Below are 7,124 nucleotides of genomic sequence, written 5' to 3' on the forward strand. Positions count from 1 at the left end.
TCAGTTGCTCTGTCCCAGTTTCAAAGACCGTCTCCTCCCAGAGGACATCTACAGTTGAGTCCCTACCTGGAACTCTCCATCTAAGCAAATAAGAGCTTCACTCAACCCCTGTTCAGAGAAAAGCATGGGCCCTCCTTGACTTCTGCCTCCCTTTCCTCCAGTGCATCAGCAAATCCTATTGGGACCACCTCCAAGGTGTATGCTGACCTCTTGCCACAGTCCCTCACTACTAACTCTCTCCAGGACAGCTAAATCAGCCTTCCCCTGGGGCTTCCTGCCTCTCTTGCAGGGTGGCCTTTTGAAAGTACAATTCAGCCTTCTGCTTGCCACCCTCTGATAGCTCCCTTCACACCTGGAGTAAAATCCAAGTGAGCCCACAAGTGAAACCACAGAGCCCCACGATGCCCCAGTCATCATCACTAGCTCACCTGCTTCCCCCCAGTTCCAGGGCCTTGGGGCTCTTCACTGCTCCTCAGGCTCACCCAGAACTCCTGCCCCAGAGCCTCTGCACCTGCAGCTGCCCTGCCCCAAGCCTTCTTTCCCACATACCCCCGTGGCTCACTTCCTCCGGTTAGGGTTCGTCTCAAACATTTCTTCAGCATTCTATCAGATAAGGATAGAATAGGATAGTTACACAAGTAGTTGTAGAAGTCCCAGTAGGGGACTATAGACAGAAAAGGAAACCTAGGAAACTTTGGGAGGTCACTGTAAGTCAATGATAGCTCCAGAAAGCTATTGGAACATTATTCAATGAAGCAAGCTTGCTTAATTATAAAACCATAAACAAAATCACAAGATATGCCCCAGGCCACTAGATGGAAGAAACCACTTTTCTACTAATAATCCTAGTTTGATCTCATAGGGTCAGACACTTTCCTGCCTAACATGAAGGAGGAGCTAATTCTGTATGCCTTACGTCTGCATCTATGTCTACCTGAAGAAGGCAGTTTTTTCCCTTCCCCTTTTTTCCTTTATAAATTGTAGCCCATTCAATCCTCGGGGCAGAGTTCCCTCACCTGCCCACTTGCATCTCTTACAAGTGTCCTATATTAATAAATCTATTTCTTGCTTATCACTTTGCCTCTTGCTGAATTCCTTCTGTGCTGAGACACAAAGAACCTGAGCCTCAGTAAGTCCAGACATTGGGTGAGTGATTCTAATTAAAAGAGCGTGGGTTCAAGTCCCTGGGTTCTGGCCGGGTTTGAGTCCTGGCCGTGTGGGTTAGAGTCCCAAGCAGGGTTTTGTCAGGGTTCGAGTCCCAACACACGGGTTCAGGTTCCAATCTGAGGTACAGTTTCACAAGGACTTTCCTGGCTGCTCCGTCCCAGATAGGGCCCCCTGCCTCTGGTTTCTCACTGTGCCTCCCAGGCCTCACAATGGACTTCCCACTGCTCCGTGTCTGTCCACTGAGTGTTGTCAATAGACAACACTGTAAGCTCCCAAAGGATAGGGACCTGACTATGTGCCGCTGTGCCCCAGTGCCTAGAACAAGGCTTGCCCCATCTCTAAGCTCAATAAATATCTGTTGAATGAAAACAAAATGATGACTAAAGGAGGTGGGTCCCTGTGTGTGGGGAGGGCGGGGTGGGAGGTGCTCAGGTGAAGGGATCTAGGTGGAGTGCAAAAGGGCCCTAGTCCTCCACCCTCCCTGTCTTCTGGCATGTTCCGTCTACAGTCCCTATGCCCCTCCCTCTGACTTTAGGCTCAGTCCTGTGACTGGGCAGTAGGCTGTGGATAGACATGACTTGAGGGCAGGGCTGTGTGTTTCTGTCTCTGCCCTCCGGTCCACCATGAGAACATCTCTGGGCAAACCTGCAAATGACAAGGGACCCATGGATATGTGTGCAGAGAACATTCTGGGCCAGGCTGAGGGAACAGCCAGTGCAAAGGCCTGAAGGCAGGCGCTTGCCTGGTGTGCTGAAGACACAGCAGGGCTGGCCCTGCAGCCCAGGGAGGGAGGGGTAGCAGCACAGAGGCCAGAGCCTGGAGGACATTGCACACCCTTGTGAGACTGGGATTTTTCATATGTGAGATGAGAAGCTGAGGTGGGTGTGATTGTTTTAGCGCTGGTAGCAACTGATACAGGAACGTGGCAGAAGCAGAGAGACAGGGACCCAAGGGATATTGCAGTGATGAGCCCAGGGTGGCTGCTGTGGAGGTGGGGAGAAGCGGTGGGATTCTGACAGCTGGGAGGTTAGCACTGGAGGGTTTGCATAAGGACTGGAGGAGGGAGTGAGCAATGAGAGAAGGGGAGGAGTTCTGAGCTGAGAAAGCACAGAGACCCTGCCCAAATGTCTTGGCCTCCTGCCCGGAGGACCCCTCTTTCCCTTCCAGCTGTACTAGCCTTTTCTCATTCCTCACACACATTCCGTTCTCTCCTGCCTCAGGCCTTTGTCATTGGCTGTTGCCACTTTTCCCTTGCTTTGCCTGGCTAATCCTTGTCACTGGGGTCACAGCTTAAAATTAAGCACTTTGCAGAGACATTCCCGAGACCCCCGCCGCCCTATGGACGAATCTGGCTCTGTTATTTTTCCTCCTCCCACCCTGCTCTTTCCCTTCCCGCTTCTCACTGTAATCATGTACACAGTGCTGTGTTTACTAGTTTAACGTCTGTCTCCACTGGATTATGGAAAGCAGAGCCCTTTCCTAGCCAAGTTCTGGAGAGAGGCTGCCTGAATTTAAGTCTTCATTCCTCCCATTTAAACCCATGTGAATGTGGGACCATATGGCCTCAGTTTCCTCCTTGGAAGAATGGCAGCGACTAAGACCCAATAGATCATCAACATAAAGCACTTAGCTCAGTGCCTGGGACATGATTCAATAAATGTTAACCACTACATTAGCCATCGTAAGAAGACCGGTATAAGAACTATCAAAAAGCACTTAGTCTGTTTGTATGACTTAACCAGACTTGGCAAGCTCTCCGAGCGGTGTAAACAAGCAGCACTCCAGGTATCAGACTGCCTAGATGAAGCAGGATTGAAACTGCCTCTTGGCAAATGCACAATTGGGTAAATAAAAGAGATGTATGGCATTTGTTGTTTTTGGTTGCTTAGCATCCAAAGCCTGAGCAGATCCCTAGATGGGCAGGAGGCAGGATTCCCTATGGAAGCCCAGTGGGGCCACATTCCCTCTCCCAGATCCTGCCAGAGACAGCTTGGCCACTCATCCTGAGCTCTTCTGCCTAGGACGTGGACACTGACTGAGGGTCACAGAGAAGCCGGGACCATTGAGATGCTTCTCCTCTGACGCTAGGGGCATGGCAGCCAGCACCAAGGGGTCGTGGTGACCACGACGTCAGCAGGCCCATCCTCACTAGTTCTGCCTGTGGGTCTACCTCCCAGCCTTCCTGCCCAATTCATACGGTTCTCTAGTCTATCTTGTGATTCTACAGCTTACCCATCATGCTGCCAGAAAATTCCTTTCAGAAAAGTCTGTTTTTTCTTGTCTATAGCAGGAATTCGGGCTCGTCTGCCCTTTGAAGGAGCTGAGTATCAAAAAACCTCAGAAAACCTCCATCATTCCTCACCCAGGTTCCACCCTGCACATCACCATGAGCACAAAACTTCACTGGAATGCTGCCGCCATGCATTGACCTTTACTCAGAGAACCCAGAAGAGAGGGTGAAGGTGTGGCAGGCTTCTTTCTTAGTATGTCATACCACCCTGCCCCAGTGCAAATGGCAGCGAGGGTGTCCCCAGGTCAGGGCTGTTCCAGAAGAAACAGAGAGAAGCAAAAGGAGCTAAGCCTGGAATACTGAAGTTCTTGGCTCAGTAAAAACACTATGAAGGCGCATTCTCTTCCCACCCAGAGGATGGGCTGGAATGGAGAAGCACAGAGCTCAGAGAGGAAGCAGCCTGCTTCCTGGGCAAGGGCATGGAGACACCATCCTCTCGGAATACCCGACATGTATGTACATGTAAGGAGACTCAGTGGAGTGGCTTATCTGGGCAAAAAGGCCTGGAGACAGCCCCCTCTCCCAAGTTTCCCACAGAAGTGGCTGAGAGAGGGTCTGGGGCCAGAAGAGGCTGAGGGTCAGGAGGATACGATATGACGACATAAGCTGGATGGACCATCGGCCATCTCAGTGAACGGTCCCAGTTGTGAGCACCAGCAGGGTGAACAGAGACCAGAAAGTGATGGTCAGTAGAACCAGAACCCCACAGAATGCAGCAGAGAAAATGAAAGTGACCAAGATCAGAAGCCCTCTCCCTACTGACAGCACTAGCTGAAACCCCAGGGAAAAGAGGATGCAGAAACAAAATTGACTGAAGCAAACCCTGCATTCTTTAAGAAAATGCTTCCATACAATGCAACACAGAAAATTTGGATGGCAATTTTTTTTTTTTTGAATCTAATCAGCCAATCCTCCCAAACCCTGTTTTCCTGCAGCAGCGCTGTCAACCGGATCCTCTGGCCTTCCCTCAAGGGACTCCTTACGTCAGGCGTTCATAGGCTGGGTGGCATAGGACGCCAGCTCAGCAGCCCCCAGCCAGGGAGGCGCGTCACAGGTGCTCAAGGACGCCTAAATGTCCTCCCACACAGAACCATCGTTTCCAGCAGACCCTCTCCTGGTCAATCCCACCGGACCCAAGCTTGCCGTGTGCCTGTCTGCTCCCTCGGTCCTCCCCGGCCTTCTCTTCTGTGCACGTGGGAACAAGGGGCTCCCTCGTGCGGTGCCCACTGATGTTCGGCTACAAACCATTCTTCGTGCCCATGGTTCTGAGCACTGAGCGTAGAAATAGCCGCTTCCTCTCTGCCCCAACCGCACGGGCGCAGCAGGGCGGCCGCACCCGTGGTGCCGGCAAACCCGGCATCTGCAAGGTAGTGTCGGATGGCAGTTAAAGTCAATTATGGGAAATAAAAATGTTCACACAGGTCACTTTGTGGCCTGGGAAGTTTGTACCTGCTACAAAAGCATCCCACCCCAAGGAAACCCATACCGTCATTGACCAAAAAATCAAAGGATCGTTGGCCTGGAGAGCTCTCAGGAGAGTTGTGGAGAGAGAGACATTAGTAGGACTTTGAAGCCTTGGTAAACGATTTCCTTTTATTAGCACCGACTGAGTGTCAGGCTCCACGATAAATACTGTATATGTTATTTCTGAGAGAGGTGGGAAACCACTCCCATTCTACAGAGGAGGAAACTTCAACAGAGAGGTATTGAAATGCATTGGGCTGATTTTCCACAAGATAGCTTAAATCATGATGGCTAGAAAGATAGGCTCTTTGGGTAATAGGGAATGCTGCTCTGGGCCTTTAAACCCGAAGGTGATATTGGGAGACATGGGAGGACGAGGAGGGACGAGATTAATTAAAATGCCAAGCTCTTGGAGGTGTGGGACGGCCCCTGGTGGACGTGAGAAGAATGACAGCTCAGGGCTCCAAATCCACCCTGCCAGTGGCTCTAGATGGGAGGGGTGAGGAGAGGGCCCTTGAGGCTGCAGAAGGTGCTGAGAGATGATGCACGTCTTCTTTTTTTTTTCCTTTTCTTTTTAAAATTTATTTATTTTTAATTGGAGGATAATTGCTTTTCAATATTCTGTTGATTTCTGCCAAACATCAACATGAATCAGCTCAGATCAGATCAGACCAGATCAGTCGCTCAGTCGTGTCTGACTCTTTGCAATCCCATGAATCGCAGCACGCCAGGCCTCCCTGTCCATCACCAACTCCCGGAATTCACTCAGACTCACGTCCATCAAGTCAGTGATGCCATCCAGCCATCTCATCCTCTGTTGTCCCCTTCTCCTCTTGCCCCCAATCCCTCCCAGCATCAGAGTCTTTTCCAATAAGTCAACTCTTCGCATGAGGTGGCCAAAGTACTGGAGTTTCAGCTTCAGCATCATTCCTTCCAAAGAAATCCCAGGGCTGATCTCCTTCAGAATGGACTGGGTGGATCTCCTTGAAGTCCAAGGGACTCTCAAGAGTCTTCTCCAACACCACAGTTCAAACGTGTCAATTGTTCGGCGCTCAGCCTTCTTCACAGTCCAACTCTCACATCCATACATGACTACAGGAAAAACCATAGCCTTGACTAGATGGACCTTTGTTGGCAAAGTAATATCTCTGCTTTTGAATATGCTATCTAGGTTGGTCATAACTTTCCTTCCAAGGAGTAAGCGTCTTTTAATTTCATGGCTGCAGTCACCATCTGCAGTGATTTTGGAGCCCAGAAAAATAAGTCTGACACTGTTTCTACTGTTTCCCCATCTATTTGCCATGAAGTGATGGGACTGGATGCCATGATCTTCGTTTTCTGAATGTTGAGCTTTAAGCCAACTTTTTCACTCTCCACTTTCACTTTCATCAAGAGGCTTTTGAGTTCCTCTTTACTTTCTGCCATAAGGGTGGTGTCCTCTGCATATCTGAGGTTATTGATATTTCTCCCGGCAATCTCGATTCCAGCTTGTGTTTCTTCCAGTCCAGCATTTCTCATGATGTACTCTGCATATAAGTTAAATAAACAGGGTGACAATATATAGCCTTGACGTACTCCTTTTCCTATTTGGAACCAGTCTGTTGTTCCATGTCCAGTTCTAACTGTTGCTTCCTGACCTGCATACAAATTTCTTAAGAGGCAGATCAGGTGGTCTGGTATTCCCATCTCTTTCAGAATTTTCCACAGTTTATTGTGATCCACACAGTCAAAGGCTTTGGCATAGTCAATAAAGCAGAAATAGATGTTTTTCTGGAACTCTCTTGCTTTTTTGGTGGTCCAGCGGATGCTGGCAATTTGATCTCTGGTTCCTCTGCCTTTTCTAAACCCAGCTTGAACATCAGGAAGTTCACGGTTCACGTATTGCTGAAGCCTGGCTTGGAGAATTTTGAGCATTACTTTACTAGAATGTGAGATGAGTGCAATTGTGTGGTAGTTTGAGCATTCTTTGTCATTGCCTTTCTTTGGGATTAGAATGAAAACTGACCTTTTCCAGTCCTGTGGCCACTGCTGAGTTTTCCAAATTTGCTGGCATATTGAGTGCGGTATTTTCACAGCATCATCTTTCAGGATTTGAAATAGCTCAACTGGAATTCTATCACCTCCACTAGCTTTGTTCGTAGTGATGCTTTCTAAGGCCCACTTGACTTCACATTCCAGGATGTCTGGCTCTAGGTGAGTGATC

At 49.3% G+C, this 7,124-nt stretch overlaps 1 non-coding gene across 1 annotated transcript; it reads right to left on the bottom strand.

Annotated features, from left to right (window-relative positions):
- Window positions 1–4,684: 4,684 nt before the first annotated feature.
- LOC112442817 (small nucleolar RNA SNORA43) lies at window positions 4,685–4,818 on the bottom strand. The gene has a single exon (XR_003031109.1). It is a non-coding gene; the product is annotated as a small nucleolar RNA SNORA43 (small nucleolar RNA).
- Between the last annotated feature and the right edge of the window lie 2,306 nt (window positions 4,819–7,124).

Source organism: Bos taurus, chromosome 19 (genome assembly GCF_002263795.3).
Source record: "Bos taurus isolate L1 Dominette 01449 registration number 42190680 breed Hereford chromosome 19, ARS-UCD2.0, whole genome shotgun sequence".
NCBI classification, from domain to species: Eukaryota; Metazoa; Chordata; class Mammalia; order Artiodactyla; family Bovidae; genus Bos; species Bos taurus.